Here is a 16,015-nt window from a genome sequence, read left to right as displayed (position 1 = left end):
ATTTTAACTAAGCAGCTTTGTTCAAAGTGAAGCAAACATGTTAATGCACAATGCAATTTTAACCCTTATGAGAATTTGTGGTTGTTATAAGTGTTCATTTGATATCAGAAGTAAAGGGGTTATTTTCAGAAACTCCCCAACAAGTTTCCATTTCTGAACTTTGACAACACCTTTGTAATTCTTATTTTTGTGCAATAAAATTATCTGAGTCAGGAACACCTGCGGCTACTCTACATTATCAGGATACCAATAGAGATTAAAGTTTCATTGTATTCATTATTTTTGATAGTTTTCTGTAAGCACCATACACAGAGATGGGGCTAAATACCAGAGTGATAAATTTAGATTGAGTGGAAAATAACTGCCCGCATTCCACTGCCCAGTTCTGCCAAACCTGAGGCTCCCCCTCCACCGTGCTGCCAAAACACAAGACCTATCCCTTCTTCCATGCTGCCGAACCCCGGTAGTCCCATCCCACTGGTACCAAATCCCAGCAGTCCCAGTTCTGCCTACTCTGGTGGGGTCAGCAGAGGTCACCACCGGGCACATTCCTGGGTGTCAGCCCGCAGATTTTCGGTGTCTAGATACCTACCTCCAACTGGTACATTTTACACATCATCCTCAGCTTTATAAAGGTAAAAGGATAAAATTTAAAGGCATTGCTAAAGCAATATATTAAATAAAAGCCATTCATTTATGAAGATAAGAATAACCAAGGTCACTGATGTACAGTTTACAGAGAAAAATGGAGAGGCACAGAATTCAACATCAAAACTCCAATAGAAATCTGAGAATACCATGCCTTACAAATGGAATTTGGCTTATTGAGTCACGGTCAATCAGTGGTCCTGATAATCCATTGTGCATTAAGAGGTGTAATGTCCCTATTATAAAACAATGTGTCCTCTGACTCATCTTGAGTAATGCCACAAGAAATCTGCTGGTACAGTATATATAAAAAAGTTGTGAGGTGCTTTTGAAATAAGCCACACTTGCAAATTTCTGTGACTATTTAAAAAAAAAGTATTAATAAAAAGAAAGAAAGCCAGGCATTTGCGATGTAAAGAGATATTTGTCCACCAACTGAAAATACAACAGCACTTTATCAAAGTACAATCAATGCTTTTATTACTCATCTCCTAAGGAATAAGGTTTCTGCAGCTAAATCTACTATCCCCAAGAACTTACTAATGTTACAAGGCAGGAATTACCAGCAACTATAAACCTCCCTGTCACTAACTAAGCAATGACAAGGACTTTAACCAAACCCCAAGCATTAAACAGATCTCGGGAAAGACCACAGAAGACTACCCAGGTTTCATATATCTTCTGTTTTGGACTTGCGTCAGTGAATTCCAAGTATTCAAAGTGGAAGACAAATCTCAATCCCACAAACCACTGTCCGGGCCTGTCCAGGCAACCAGGAAACACAAAGTACATTCTCCGCTGTACTGTCAAGAAATATGGATGTATACTCACACCGGTAGGGATTCAACATGCACACTGCTACACCACCAGAGGTCAGATGGAGATGTGTTCCCCTCCCCTGGCCCCAGAACGAGTAGTTACCATCACACTAAGAAATCCTGCTCACTGGACCATCGGGGAGAACAAATACTAACTTTGTCAATAGTGCAATGGATGCTGTACCAATAAAATGCCAGTATGTATTTAAAGATAAAACCTATTGTAGCCTCAGACCACAAACAAAAGCAACCCAGCCACCATTAAAAGATGCATTAAATCTGGAGCGAGGGAACAGATAAGGTGGAAATTGAATTTGTAATTCCATCTTTTTTTCTCCTCCTATTTTTTTTAATAGTACTACAGGAATTTTGAAAGAAGGTAGGATGAAGTGCAATAATTGTATCGAGAAACTGGGAATATTAACAGAAAAAACATGTCAATTGGTTACATGTAATGAGCAGCTGATTGATTGTTTCCATTCCAACTGAACAATGGGAATGGTTAATGCAGTTTCATTTTACACTAGAATTGTGTTTAATTTATTCCAAGCACTTGAAGCATAGAAGCACTTTCAATAAAAAAAAATTCCCAAAGCATCATGGCTGATAAAGGCCTCGATTTTCCTCTCAGTTCTAAGTGTGCGACATGATTTCTGAATGAGTTTAGTTGACAGATGTTAAAGCTGTTTACTATTGACTGCCTGTTGGAAGGGGCGGAAGATTTGCAGTTGGTGAAGAAATTGAGGAATTATATTCAGCTTTTCTATATTTTATCCAAAAAAATAGTCCCTGCTGTTCTTAAACATGACTGGATTTTTCTGCAGGGTAAAAGTGCAGTTGGATGCTCAAACAGTACTGGGGGGCAGGGACCGTGAAACCGAGCTTTTCATTTTAATAGTTGGAAACTAGGCTACACTTACCATCGGGGGCAGATGTTCATCTTTCTCTTTATTGCTGTTGGTGGCTCAGTTTGTGGCCTAAGCATTGCCAGATGGTTGTTTGAATATTTTAATCCACTAGTTACTGGCAGGGAGTAAACTAAGCAGCAGGGAAGTAGAATTACTGCTGGCAAAATCCCATTGCCAACAATGGCCAAGGTGCATAGAGTGCCACAAGAAAATATTAAGTAGAAAGGTAAATTTTTAGATTATTAATTATTAGAAGACCATTGGTTCCAATCAGCATTTAATACGACTGACTATCCCCAAAATACAGCGCATTCCTTCAGGTGTTGTGTATTATACATCACTGTCTTTACTCCAAGTGCTGAAAGAAAAGCTAAACTCAAAAGTGCAATAAAAGTGTTTGTGTAAACTGGGAACTGTTAATAATCACTATCTTATGCCAAAAAGCTACTTTAGGAAGTTACAGGTCAATAGTTTGGATATGCTCCCTGAATACTGTCTGGTCTAGTCATTGGACACAGCCAGAATCTGTAGAATTTTCACACTGCCTCTCTGTCACAATGGGATATCTCAATTGTACAATGAATCTTTCCAAACTGCTTCTATATAAGTCAATAGACAGGAGGTTTTCCTTTAAAGGCAACCCATTAACTCACCTATTTATGAAAGGTAATAGAAAACAGAACACAGACTTAGATGCCCCCGCCCTTCACCTAATGGTTCAGAGAGTTTATCCAGTGAGTAGCTGATCCATCCAGCCCAGGAAGGTCCCAGATTCAATCCCTGGTCTGTGCTGAGTTAGTTGATCTCAGACATGGTGATGGTAGGGGTGCTACAATTGGCCTCAGTAACCCTGGGTTAGGAAGAGGAACATTTGTCAGGGACCTTGATCTAGCAACCTCTACTGAAAGTACGTGTGTGTGTGGACCTTGGGTGAGAAGAAGATTAGGCTAGGCTGTGATGTTCCTATGATTGAATAGCCTGGCAACACTCGTTGTCAAGGTTCACACATAAATAATGGTCAGGAAAGGAAAGATAAAAAATTGGTGAGAACTGAACTCAGACTTCATACAGAATTCAAATACAGCGGAAAATGTGATTGTGGAACACGGGCGGGGTGGGGGGGGCGCGGGTGGTGGTGGTAATTTTGACTTTAGACCATTGACTTCAATGGAAATGTGGCGAGATGTGTAACGGGGAGCCTGAATCGATATCACCGTTTTTACACTATCGCCCAAAGTCAAAATTACCCCATTGCTCTTTAAATAAATTCCAATCTGTGTTATTCTCAGAAGTTGGAGTTTTGGATTGGTTTTATTCCATTTTTGATGAGGTGTTTTTTTTCTCAGCGGCAACGTCTTGGCAAAAAGCAACAAATAACAAGGTTCCACAATCAAATCACACGATTGAACGGAAATCCTTTCACACTCTGTGATTTGAACTGCAATGTTATTGAGCTTTAATTCATTGAGTGCTACAAGCACAACAGTGCACTCTGTATGTTAAAGAAATTATTTACCGAAACAATTGCATGAGCCACACTCACTGTCTAGCTTATATATGAAGAATGGCTTGAGTGAGGTATTGTGGGAGGCCTGGTGCCCATGAAACTATCCCCATGACAGAGTCAACGCCTTCAAGTGAAGAGAGTGATCATCACTTGTTCATGGATCGTCACTGTGTTGAACACATTGCACCATTTCTTACTCTAACTCATTCTTTCTGAGGAACTTTCTAACCCCCTCAGTTTCCCCTTCCTCCTACAATCTTTAGGTTTTTAAAACCCAAGCTTAGTGTCACCTAATCACTACTTCTTGTCTTTTATTATTCAATATTTCTATATAAATAGACACTTTGAATGGGAATTTTTATTTCACAGACTCACAAAGTAATATAACAGCTGGTCACTTCTGTCTTGTATCATTGTGGGATTCTTTTGAAATTGTACCTTAGATTCAGAATATTGATTGATGCCTTTTTTGAGCTACCAACTTGGTGCCAAATTTACGCTGGCGTCAGCTTGGTAAATCAGTGCCCTACACTGCTGCCAGTCAGATCCCATGGTAAGTGGTGGTCTGATTGACATTCGTTTTATGTCAGCTCCAGTGCAACATCTGAAACTTGTCCTGACATCACAATGTAACGATGTACAAAGGACGCCAGTCAATCAATTTACATGCATAAGTCCAGCCCTCTAAAGCCAATTACACTCACTGTGGTAAATAGACTTCAGTGTGCACAGTTGGGTGAAGCGGTGCCCATATATTGTGCAATCTAATTTGCGGTCTATCACGGCACGTGTACAGGTTTCTATGCAGCTCAATGACAGGAGCTCCTCTGACTTTGTATACGATACAACCCAGCCCCTGTAGGTGAGGTGCATTCTTCAATCTGCCTCAATTACCTCATAGGCTTGCATTCACTGCTGCAAGAACAGCATAAACTAATTCCAGTACTTAGTCAGCCCAGGCTACATATAATCACAATATCTAATTAAGGTGTCTGGCACATCACCTTGAAAAAATATTCTTCAGCATTCTGGCTGCGTCACTTTCAGGATGCTGATTCCACTGCTGATGTCAGTCTAACCCACTAACCAAACGGAAATACATATGATCGAAGTGAACAAATGTTAAATGTGAGAAAAGTCCAGAAGGTCGCTGTGACATACTGGGACCTAGATAAAGCTCCATGCAATATGTGCATGCACTTCACCAAAGAGAGGAGGAAGCTTACTTTAACCCATGTGACAAAGTACCTGGTGTTCCAGTTTCCTTAACCCTTTACAAAATAAGACAACCTAGTACATGGCATGCGGCCATTTCCAGCATCTGTCATACATGCATGCCAACAATTTTTAAATGTGGTATGTTGGTCTGTGGGTGGAGAGTGGGGCCCACATTCTTGGTATCAGTATTTGGCATCTATGTGTATTACCATAAATCCAGTAAGTTTCTAAGACTTACATTCTGGTACTGACAGATGAAAATACATTAAATCCCTATGCGCACTTTTGCATACTACACACACATGGTAAATCCATGCTTCTCCTGTTGTGGGATCTTGTGCATTTTCCCTAAATGACTGGTGGCACTGAGGGAGAGAGAGATAGAAAGAGAGAGAGAGAGAGACTAAGAGCTCACATTTCATAGCTCAAATGCTAGACTAAATAACCTTCAAAATAATATTTGACAATTGTCATATTTAGTGGACTATGCCCATTAATACTAATCATTGCATTGATTGTTAGTAGTTTAAACCTAACTGACCACTCAGGCTCCTGCAGTTGTTGTTCTTGTGTGGTGTAAATACTCTTCACTCTTTCAATCAGAAAATGGTACCTTTTTGCTGGTCAATTTACTCCCCCTTTCTCATTCTCTTCTGAGGGCATTGACGCTAACTGGGCAATAGATCCACTTGCTCAGGCCTGGTGTTAGTACCTCACCAAAGTGGTCATTCTTATATGTGGCCTAAACAGCAGGTGGTAATGGCTTATTGAGACTATGGAGGGCATCACCGCTGAACCATATTCTGCCATCCCCCAACATCCACACACATGCAACTTCCAGTAGGGGTCAGGAGTGGAAACCCTAGCTCAGTTTTATCTCCCTTATCCGAGAGATACTGAGGCCAGTTGTATTGCCCCATACTACTTAGATCAGATAATTCAACCCAGCTCAAAAATTGAACCTGGAACCTTCCGGTCTTTATAGCTCGGTTGTACATGGCCTTTACCAACCGAGTCATCAGAGAAGCTTGAAAACAATATTTCTGGGCTACGTTAGCTTTTGGTTAAATCTGTGTGTTTAGACAGAGATGAGAAAATAAGGCTTGGTGTGAGAAAATGCTAATGGATAAAAATTGTTACACACAATTTAAATCTTTTCATTGAAGAATTACCTTATTCTCTTAACTAACTTATGATCAGAAAATATTGCAAAGCTGACTTAGCTTCACATATAAAATGTATCCTGCTTTCTTCACTGTTTTAAAGTTTAATGAGCAACATTCTTCTGTTCACTAATTTCAGCAAAAAGTAGATATGAGTAAAGAATAAAGATAATTGGATAGTTCTTTCAAAGAGGGTGTATGTACACAAATCTTTGCAGGTGGCAGGACAAGTTGAGAAGGTTGTTAACAAAGCATATGGGATCCTGGGCTTTATTAATAGAGGCATAGAGTACAAAAGCAAGTTAGTTATGCTAAACCTTTATAAAACACTGGTTAGGCCGCAGCTGGAGTATTGTGTTCAATTCTGGGCACCACACATTAGGAAGGATGTCAAGGCCTTAGAGAGGGTGCAGAAGAGATTCACTAGAATGGTGCCAGGGATGAGGGACTTCAGTTATGTGGAGAGACTGGAGAAGCTGGGGTTGTTCTCTATAGAACAGAGAAGATTAAGAAGACATTTGATAAAGGTGTTCAAGATCATGAACGGTTTTGATAGAGTAAATAAGAAGAAACTGTTTCCAGTGGCAGAAGGGTCAGTAACCAGAGGACACAGATTTAATGTGATTGACAAAAGAACCAGAGGCAACATGGGGAAACATTTTTTTACACAAAGAGTCGTTATGATCTGGAATAAACTGCCTGAAAGGGCAGTGGAAGCAGATTCAATGATAACTTTCAAAAGGCACTTGGATAAATACTTGAAGGGAAAAAATTTACAGGGCTATGGGAAAAGAGCAGGGGAGTGGGAATAATTGGGTAGCGATTTCAAAGAGCCAGTACAGGCACGATGGGCCGAATGGCCTCCTTCTGTGCTGTAACATACCATGATAAAGAATAGTGTAATATCAGTAGAAGAGGCTAGCGGACAATGCACCCTGTTTAGTGCTACTCTGAAGATTCCTACCCCTCCAACACTGGATTAATGAACATTAGCTACAAGTGAGTAGAAAAGCTGATCCCTGCCTCTTAGATTTTGCAGTATTATGCTTACTGTGTTGGCTCCTGCATTTGCCCATGTGCCTTGTGAACTTTGCCATTTTGGTTTGCCCAGGTTCCCTCTGACTAAAATGCTGCTATAGGTGTAGCACTAGTTGGTGGCTGCATAGCCAACTGGCAAGCTGTGAGGAATACAGAGGGCTTGCTGTCTGTAATCTGTGACTAATCCTGATTTAGCTTCATCAATGTGAGGGGTGTCCTTTGCCTGACTTGTTTAGGGACCGCTGGTTAGGTCGCTCGAGGGCTCCGCAAATGTGCGGTGCATGCATGGACACTGTCCATTTGTACTCGAAAATTGCACATCAGGATCCTATAATTGGCATTGGATTCAGATTTGCATATTGGAGCAGCCTCCTGCCGGAAACAGAAGGGCTTGCTGTTCAGCCATTTCTAGTCCCACCTGAAAATGGTCGAGGTGCTCCTCCACCAATTTTCAACTCTCAGATGCCTATTTTTCAGGTGAGAAACGGGCGGCTGGCAATTGAGAATCAACCCCACGGTAGTTCGACCCATGCAATTCCTTCTACAATATATTCTCTCTCGCAGCATGGCATGTATAATGTAATTTGCATGACCCTGCTATTTTCACTTCTAATACTTTACTTGTTACATCCTCGCTAACATTTCTGAGTCATTGCAGCATCTTTGCAGATATCTTTTACAATCAATACCTGCCTTCATGTCCAAATACGTTCTGTGCTGCTACTTTATTGTAAAATTCATGCCTAATCTCTGTGTCCTTTTTAATTGCAGGTAACATTTTTGCCTGGTTCTCCTAGTAGTTGAGACGGAGTTCAATTTTCGAGTGGCAGACTGCCATGCCTGGCCCTGTCTTTTCATAGATGGGAGCTGTTCTCCCTTGCCAAAAATCCATTCGTGTCTCTCCACAATTGAGGTTAACAGTACATGTAGGGCCTTGTCAGTAAATCAAGCTTTTCTTAATTGAAATTGAGCCAGCTCTACAAAATTCGCACACTCTAGCACCCTACAATTGAATGATAGTTTTACATTTATACTGTGTAAATGGTTCGTTAGCTGCTTGAGAACATGTAAAAGATCAATATTGCAGGTACATCGTGTTTGGCTAGCATTTTTGCTTCACGACTAACTAACTCGTATTCTCAAAACTGCTTTCACACAATTTTTCTGGTGGTCATTAATTAGCATAAAAAAGGGCATTTCTCCTGTTTTTTCATTTAAAAGAAAGTAAAAATTAGCTCTCAAGACTGCAAAGCATCAATTCTTTTTTCAAGACATGAGTTTAATACCAGCCAACAAATTCACTGATCCCCGTTCCCGTGGGGAGGTGCCCTTGAAGGGCGGGCCAGTCAGAGGTCAGGCTACTGGTAGTCTAACTGGATGATTATTCACAAACTAACTTTATAGTAGCTAAGAAGAATCTTTAGTGTACTGGACTGATATAACTGCTTAACGTGCCAACAAAGAATCTTCATCACCTTGTAAAGAAAACATAGCATCTTTCACACCTTCAGGATGTGTCAAGGCACTTCACAACCAATGAACTACTTTTGAAGTGCAGTCACTGTTTTGAAAGCAATGTAGCAGCCAGTTTGCACACAGCTAGGTCCCACAGATGGCAATGAGATGAATGACCATTTAATCTGTTTTTGGTTGAGGGATAAATGGTGACCAGGATACTGGGAGAAATTCCCACTTTTCTTTGAATAAAGTGCCACAGGTTCTTTTATGCCCACATGATAAGACCTCGGCTTAACAACCCATCTCAAAGACAGCACCTCTGACAAGTCTCCCTAAGTATCACTCTGAAATGTCAGCCTAGGTTATGTACTCAAAATCACAATCACGTAACTCAAAGCTGAGAGTGCCAGCACCGAGTCAAGCTGAAATTTATACTTTTAGATTTAAAATATTTAGTTGTGACAACTTGATTGGATATGCAAATCTGAACCATCCAAACCAATTGCTGGGTAAAACAGTTACAAGGTATAAAACGTCTGCATTGTCTGTTACTATTGATTTCAGAGTGAAACATGATCTCATCAAGACTGAGCAGTGTAGAAGGTTATTTGGCCCTTTGTAGAAAGGGGTGCCTTTTTCCACTTTCCAGGGGCAACAGATCATTAGAAACTAGAGCCTACAAACTGCTGTTGGCAATGTTAGAGTTCTACTGTTTCTGTATGATATTCCTCTGTCTGGACACAAAGGAATGTACTACAAGTGTGTTAAGTGTTCCTCCATTACTATCACAAACAGCAACTTCAAGGCCTATACAATTAAATTATGCAGTATTTTATCTTGTCTTGATTTCGCTTTTACACTTTGTCACAAGGAAATAAGTGATCAAAATGTGACTTTAAGATTACAAAGTTAAGTCCTGACTTTGTTTTGTGTTGAAAAATGAGATCAATCTTTGGGTGACTGAAGATTTTTTTTTTCTCTTTTATTAAATTTAGTTTTGATTTCTTAGTTCACCTTCCTTCCTTCCTTAGGTTCCCTGCAGGAGCCTCTGTGGAGCTTAGGGTTGCCAACTCTGTTTGGATGTATTCCTGGAGTTTCATCACATGACCTTCAGCCTCCCATTGGCCTGCCCACCCCCAACACCACGCGTCCACCATTGGTCGCTCAACGCGTCCATCCTCCCAGTGCACCGCCTCCCCACGCCAACTGGGAAACAAACAGACTCTTAATTGCCCGATTTGGATGATTCTTGACTGTCAGGCCAACAGCCTTTCTTCCTATCTCCAATATTTTTATAACTAATAAACATAAGTGTTCAAAGAAAATTAAAGCAAAAACACACAATACTTTTTAATGCCCCTATGATTTTTTTCTCCAGGAGATTAATCTTTAATTCCTGGAGACTCCAGTTCAGTCCTGGAGCTGCCTTCATCCAGAAGGGTTGGATGGCATGTGCTACTCTACGTACGATCGATAGGAGGTCAATGACAAATGGAAGGAGGGTTCAGTCAATTGCATCAGTTTATCCTGCCACAATTTAAGCATTCCGCTGCAACAAAGCACTATTTATTAAGCTAAAATATAATTTCCCCCCCAGTTTTCTCCTTCCTGTTCTGAAAGCAGTGATTTTGCAGCACTTCATTCAAGTGGCTATTTATGTGTGGTCCTATACTACCAGTGGCAGCAGGCTATTCTACATGAGAGGCATCACAGTCAAACCTGATCTTGCCATTAGCAAGTGATCTCAGACATGGATTTCCCAGCAGGGATCACAGTATAATTAACATGTTTTCCCTTCCTTACCCTTGAGATGCTGATACTACAATGCCTTCACCACTGGTCCAGCTGAGATCTAAGCCCTGATTTTAACCTGACGCTTCAAATGGAGCCTAAAGTTGGGCGGGTGGGCATCCAACTCGAACCTGCCCCATATCCGCCAGACTGATTAGGTTAAAATCGGGGCTCTAATGACACTAAAAACTTTCCTGATCTTTATGGCTCAATTCCACACTATCTACCCACTGAGCCATGAGTGAAGCCTGGAGGAACGCCCTCCATTGACTCTAATACTGGGTCACAATGAAACACTTTCATCCTACAAAATAGCATCTGAGACTTGGATGAAATTCTGCACACAAACAAAATGCCTGAGCTCTCTATTCCAGTTCATCATCTCTACGTTCATATTTCACTAAAGTATTGAGCATCAACATCGTTGTGTCATCTATCAATCAGTCACATGTTGGGCGTCATTTTCACCTTCACTGCTTGGGTGGTAAGCTGGCAGAGTGGACTGCCAGCCCGTTGAAAAAAATCCGCTCAATTTCAGTGGGAATGAAAATCCTGTGGGTTCTATAGCGGGTGGGCTATTCACTCTGTCAGTTTACTGCCCCATTGATAATTCCCCGATGAGTCTTTGTGACCGATGTTGGAAAAATGTTGACACTATTGGAAATAATCTGGTCTATTCCAGGCTATTCAAACGGTTATATAAATTCATCCCAAACAACCCAAGACAGAGGGGGGGTGAAATTGGTCTTTGGCACTTTCGGGTCAGCAGCCCGTTTTACTCCCTGTCCGATTTTCTTTTTCCATTGACTTCAGCGGTATAGAAAATCCGGCTGAGTGTGAAACGGGCTGTTGACCCACCATCGCCCGCTTTGTGTACCACCCAAGATGAACTTGACTTTAAAGGACTGACTTAATCCGGATTTTTTTTTAAATGAAAATCCCTCTCACAGAAGTGTTATTATTAACACAGAATTATTTTACAGCAGTGTACGCCACATTTTGTTCTGCTATCAACAATATGGCTGACAGCAGATCTTTGGACTATAAAACTATCCAGTTTAAGAGCACAGCTATGCCTGACTTGATGAACAGTGGCAGACCACAAGGAGGTAGGGTCCTGACAGCAAAAGTTAGGCAATTGGAAGTGTTCGAACCCCTTACAAGCTTCTAATGCCCCAGAGATAGATCTGGAAAAGCAGTACATTATAAAACTTTGGAAAGTATGTTCTTTCCCATCTATTGCAAGGCAATGAAAATCTTGAGAATTGTCAAAGTGGAATCAGTTATATCAAAACTCCTGGATGGAAAGAGATCAGTGTTGGTGGAAGAGATGGCCTTTGAGTGGTGTGATAAAAATTAACAACAACAATGGAAGCATTTCTTCTAGGGTGAAAATATTTTACTCCCTTCACAAACCAATGATAATTAGCCAGATATCATGAAAATTAATACATCAAAATGGAGATCACAAGCAAATTTACTTCGGACTTTTCTGTCAGCATTAATGGGTGTAAAATGGGCAATCAAGACCCAACTATGTTTCTTTCCTGCTCCTCAAGCAACTAAATTTGCATGTAACTGGGAAAAATGTCTTTAATTCAGCTGCGAAATGCACAAAATTTAGTTAAAATTGTCCAATGAAAGTTTTGTGGGTCCCCAAGATTCGCTGTTACCAGCCCTGATTCGACTTAACACCTGCTGGTAACTTATACACTCGAATGAAACTACAGATGACAAGCCCGCCACACTTAATATGGTGAGGATTGACATGTGTGGAAGATGAAGTTCATTCAATTGAATGTGTGATTATTTTCATTATTTCTTTCCTATTTTAAAATACTGAGATCTACAACTTCATCTTCCATATCTGGAACTTTTCTCAATATTAAAATAGTGGACTAGTCAGCTGTAAGTTCATTCATTTGAATCTGTGTGTTGCCAGCAAGAGTTGCTTCAGGTTGGAGTTAACAATTTAAAATCAGGTAAACAAAGGGATCCAGCAGCATCATATCCCCTGCATCCTCCTTAAAATCAGCACTGCTTCTGTCAGTGCTCTGTTTAAACTTTGACGTCTTGCCCTTCCTTTGCACAACATCGGCACACCAAGATCCCTCTGGTAGTTTTACAATCTCAACATTCACCTTTTCTGTGAAAACGGAGACAAAGTACTTATTTGGTATCTCTGCCATTCCCTCACTCTACATTACAAGCTTGCCTCCTCCATCTCCTAGCAGCCCTACCACTACTTTGATTATCCCCTTGCTGCTAATGTGATTATAGGAAGTCTTTTCATTACCCTTTTTTTCTAATTTCTCTCATACTCCCTCTTATTCTTCCTAATCTCCCATTTTGGAGTTCTCCTATATATTCTTTATATTTCTTCCAGAAATTGTTTTTATTTGTCTGCCCTGTAATATTGTTATTAATTTTCAAATTGGATCTAGTCTTTCTATTTATTCACAGAACTTTAGCCTTCAATACATTCCTTTTTTTTCCTTACTGGAATATACTTGATTTGTACCCTTTCCCTCTCCTGTTTAAATATTTCTCATTGTCGATCTATGGTTTTATTTGCCAATTTCTTCTTTCATTTAATCTGGGCAAAGTCCCTTTTGATCTTACTATCATTTGCTTTTTTTCTACTCAAGTACCCTGGTCCTTTACTTTTTTCTTTCCTTCTCTTATACTTACACTGAACCTAATTATATTGTGGTTGTTGTTTCCCAAATGCTCACTTATCTTTTAGTTGCCCACTTGATTTGCTTCATTATCCAGAACCAGCTGCTTCCTTCCTTGTTGGAGTAGCAGCATATTGACTGAGAAAATAGTCCTGAATAGATAGGGAAGAAAACTTCCCTTTCTCACCATAAACATCTTTCCTATCCACATGTATTTTTGGATGATTAATATCAATTATAACTATTATTAATACAATCCTCAATTTCTTTTCCACTGTTCAGCAGACTATTATATACTTCTAGTAATTTGGGTATGGTAAGCTAGTGGCTATGGTCTGTAATATATTGCTAGTAATGTAGATACAGTAGCCTAAAGGTTCAGTCTAATATATTCCCAGTAATAGGGTACAGGATCCTAATGGTTATGGTCTATAATAGGGTATGGTAGCCTAGTGGTTATAGTAACAACCCAGATGTCATAAGTTCAAATCCCACTATGGCACATTGTGAAATTGAATTCAAGAATCTGGTAATATGCAGGTTGGCACCAGGAAAAATGACCACAAAACTGTCAGATTGTCATAAAAACCCAACTAGTTCACTAATGTTCTTCTGAGCAGGGGAACCTGCCACCTCTACCTGGCTTGGTCTAACTGTGACTCCAGTTCCATATGGTTGACTCTTAATGCCTTCAATGCTGCCTTACCAATGTCACCCACATCCTAAGACCAAATAAAAAATATCAATCGCTCTTATTGTTCTTCAGCTCAATTCAAAGGGACTTTATTTGGACTACTTCTCTGTATAAATCCTTACGCTCTAGTGTTACGATATTGAGGGTGAAATTCAAAACTTCAGCAGGGATGCAAAATGGACAGTAGCTGATGGGCAGCCCATTATATATCTCACCCAGTTTTCCTCTCCATTGACAGTGAGCTGGAATGTAGGCACAACAAGAGCATAAGGCATTGATAGAATCACACAATTGTAGAGCACAGAAGGAGGTCACCATGCCTGTTCTGGCTTTCTGAAAGAACTATCCGTTTAGTTACACTCCCCTGCTCTTTCCCCACACTCTAAAGATTCATAAAATTAATGATTACTCTTCAGTCTGAGCAACTGACTGTTTCAAAAGCTCCCAGTGCCTCATGATTAATTGAAAATTACTGATTAGGAAAACTGTAGCTGAAAGACTCCCTGATTCATCAACTTACTTTTAATTTCCTAAGCCAAGCACTAAAAATGCACACATATAGCCAGGATTCCTACATCATTCCTCAGCCTGCTTTGAAAACCTTTGCAAGTAAGCAAAGCCAACAAACAATTTAAGGAGAAGCTCCATTTATGATGCACATCAAGGTCCATAATACCCAACACAAAGGCTCAGACATGAGCCACCATTCCTGAATCAAATATCTGTGCACTACCTGCTTGACCTTGAATCTTGTCAATATTTATTGGCTGCACCTAGTCCAAGACACCAGTCACTAGCCTCCAAATGCTTAGTTAATGGGAGTATCAGACTCCCACCTCTTACATATCTGTGGAATTACCAATAGGCTCATTAGGAACCCTGAGCAGCAATCCACCATTGACAATGCTCTCCATCTCTACAAGCATTATTTCTACTGATTCGGATAAATGCTGACAGGTGGGTATTTTCTCTCACAGCTGCTGTCAGTTAGAAGTTTGAAGCCTAGAAATAGTAGAGTTCTCTGAAATTTGAGTAACCACAGGATCAGCAGCTGGTCTGGAAGTAGCATAACCTCCCATTGCTCCTACAAGCACAAAATGTTTTGCCAGGTTTCCAGACATTGTTCCTCTCTACATGTTTTATCTAAGTGTGAGTTATTCTCACTTACCTTATCTGTGTTCCCATTGAGAATTCCATAGGACAATGCAATAGTCGTGGCAATGTAAGATCATAGTGTTAGTCATCTTTTCCTTTATTGCCTTGTGGTTTTGTTCCATTGGAGTGACTTCCCACTGCCTGTGCCTTAGTAGGTAAACAGTGAAAGTTACGATTGTTTTTAAACTTCTAGTAGCTTTTCAATGAGCCAAGGCAGAAGCCAAGGAATTAATTTTTTAAAAATATAGTTATTATGTCATGATATTGTAGAATGATGATTTAATTTAAAAAAAATTTTAAACTGCGGGCTGAAATCAATTGGAGTTGTACAGGGGGGAGCAAAATAACCTTGGTTCCCACGACTGATTGGGATTTACTATCCAGTTACCACTGCTGGCAGATGTACAGGTGTAGGCAGTGGTTGAGAACTGGATCCCATTTGGCCATGATGCTGCCCATGGTTGAATAGCCACTTTCTAAGCTCTCCTGTGAAGAATGGCCACTTGGGTGAGGAACAGAAGGGGAGCCGATGCCCTTTCAATCACACTCCAGCATGAATCAGTGCCTTCAGGAAAAAAAATTGGGAGAAAAAATATTTTTCAAACAATCAATTCCTTGAGTACAGGCCTTACTGACTCAGATGCGGTTAAAATTCTTTATATATTGTCTCAACTTGTTTGAGTCTTCAGGGATCTTTCTTTCAATGTTTCAAAAACTATAACCCACCCACCCCCTAAATGATTAGTATCACATTCAGCCAAAGCCAAAAAAATAGATTTGTCTCTATTTTGATGAGTTTTTTAATCTGTCAGTTCCCGTTGACTGGCAGTACCAACAGATAATCCAAGCAGAAAAATGAATGGATGCTTGGATTATCTGTAGAACACGCAATTCCTACACCAGAACTAACCTGTTACTCATGCTGGTTAAGAGAGGTAA

General features: G+C 40.2%; 1 protein-coding gene across 6 annotated transcripts in view; it reads right to left on the bottom strand.

Annotated features, from left to right (window-relative positions):
• runx1 (RUNX family transcription factor 1) overlaps window positions 1–16,015 on the bottom strand; it is a 191,867-nt gene that overhangs the window by 139,229 nt on the left and 36,623 nt on the right. For 2 of the 6 annotated variants that reach the window (XM_067993232.1, XM_067993233.1), the window contains one exon: window positions 15,090–15,223. The exons of the other annotated variants lie outside the window; for them this stretch is intronic. The gene's annotated coding sequence lies outside the window, so the exon portion shown is untranslated. The remainder of the gene's footprint in view (window positions 1–15,089; window positions 15,224–16,015) is intronic. 6 annotated transcript variants of the gene reach the window in all.

The sequence above is a fragment of the Heptranchias perlo genome, chromosome 11 (genome assembly GCF_035084215.1).
Source record: "Heptranchias perlo isolate sHepPer1 chromosome 11, sHepPer1.hap1, whole genome shotgun sequence".
NCBI lineage: Eukaryota > Metazoa > Chordata > Chondrichthyes > Hexanchiformes > Hexanchidae > Heptranchias > Heptranchias perlo.
The sequence above is the reverse complement of the archived record's forward strand: the minus strand, read 5'-3'. Positions and strand labels throughout refer to the sequence as shown.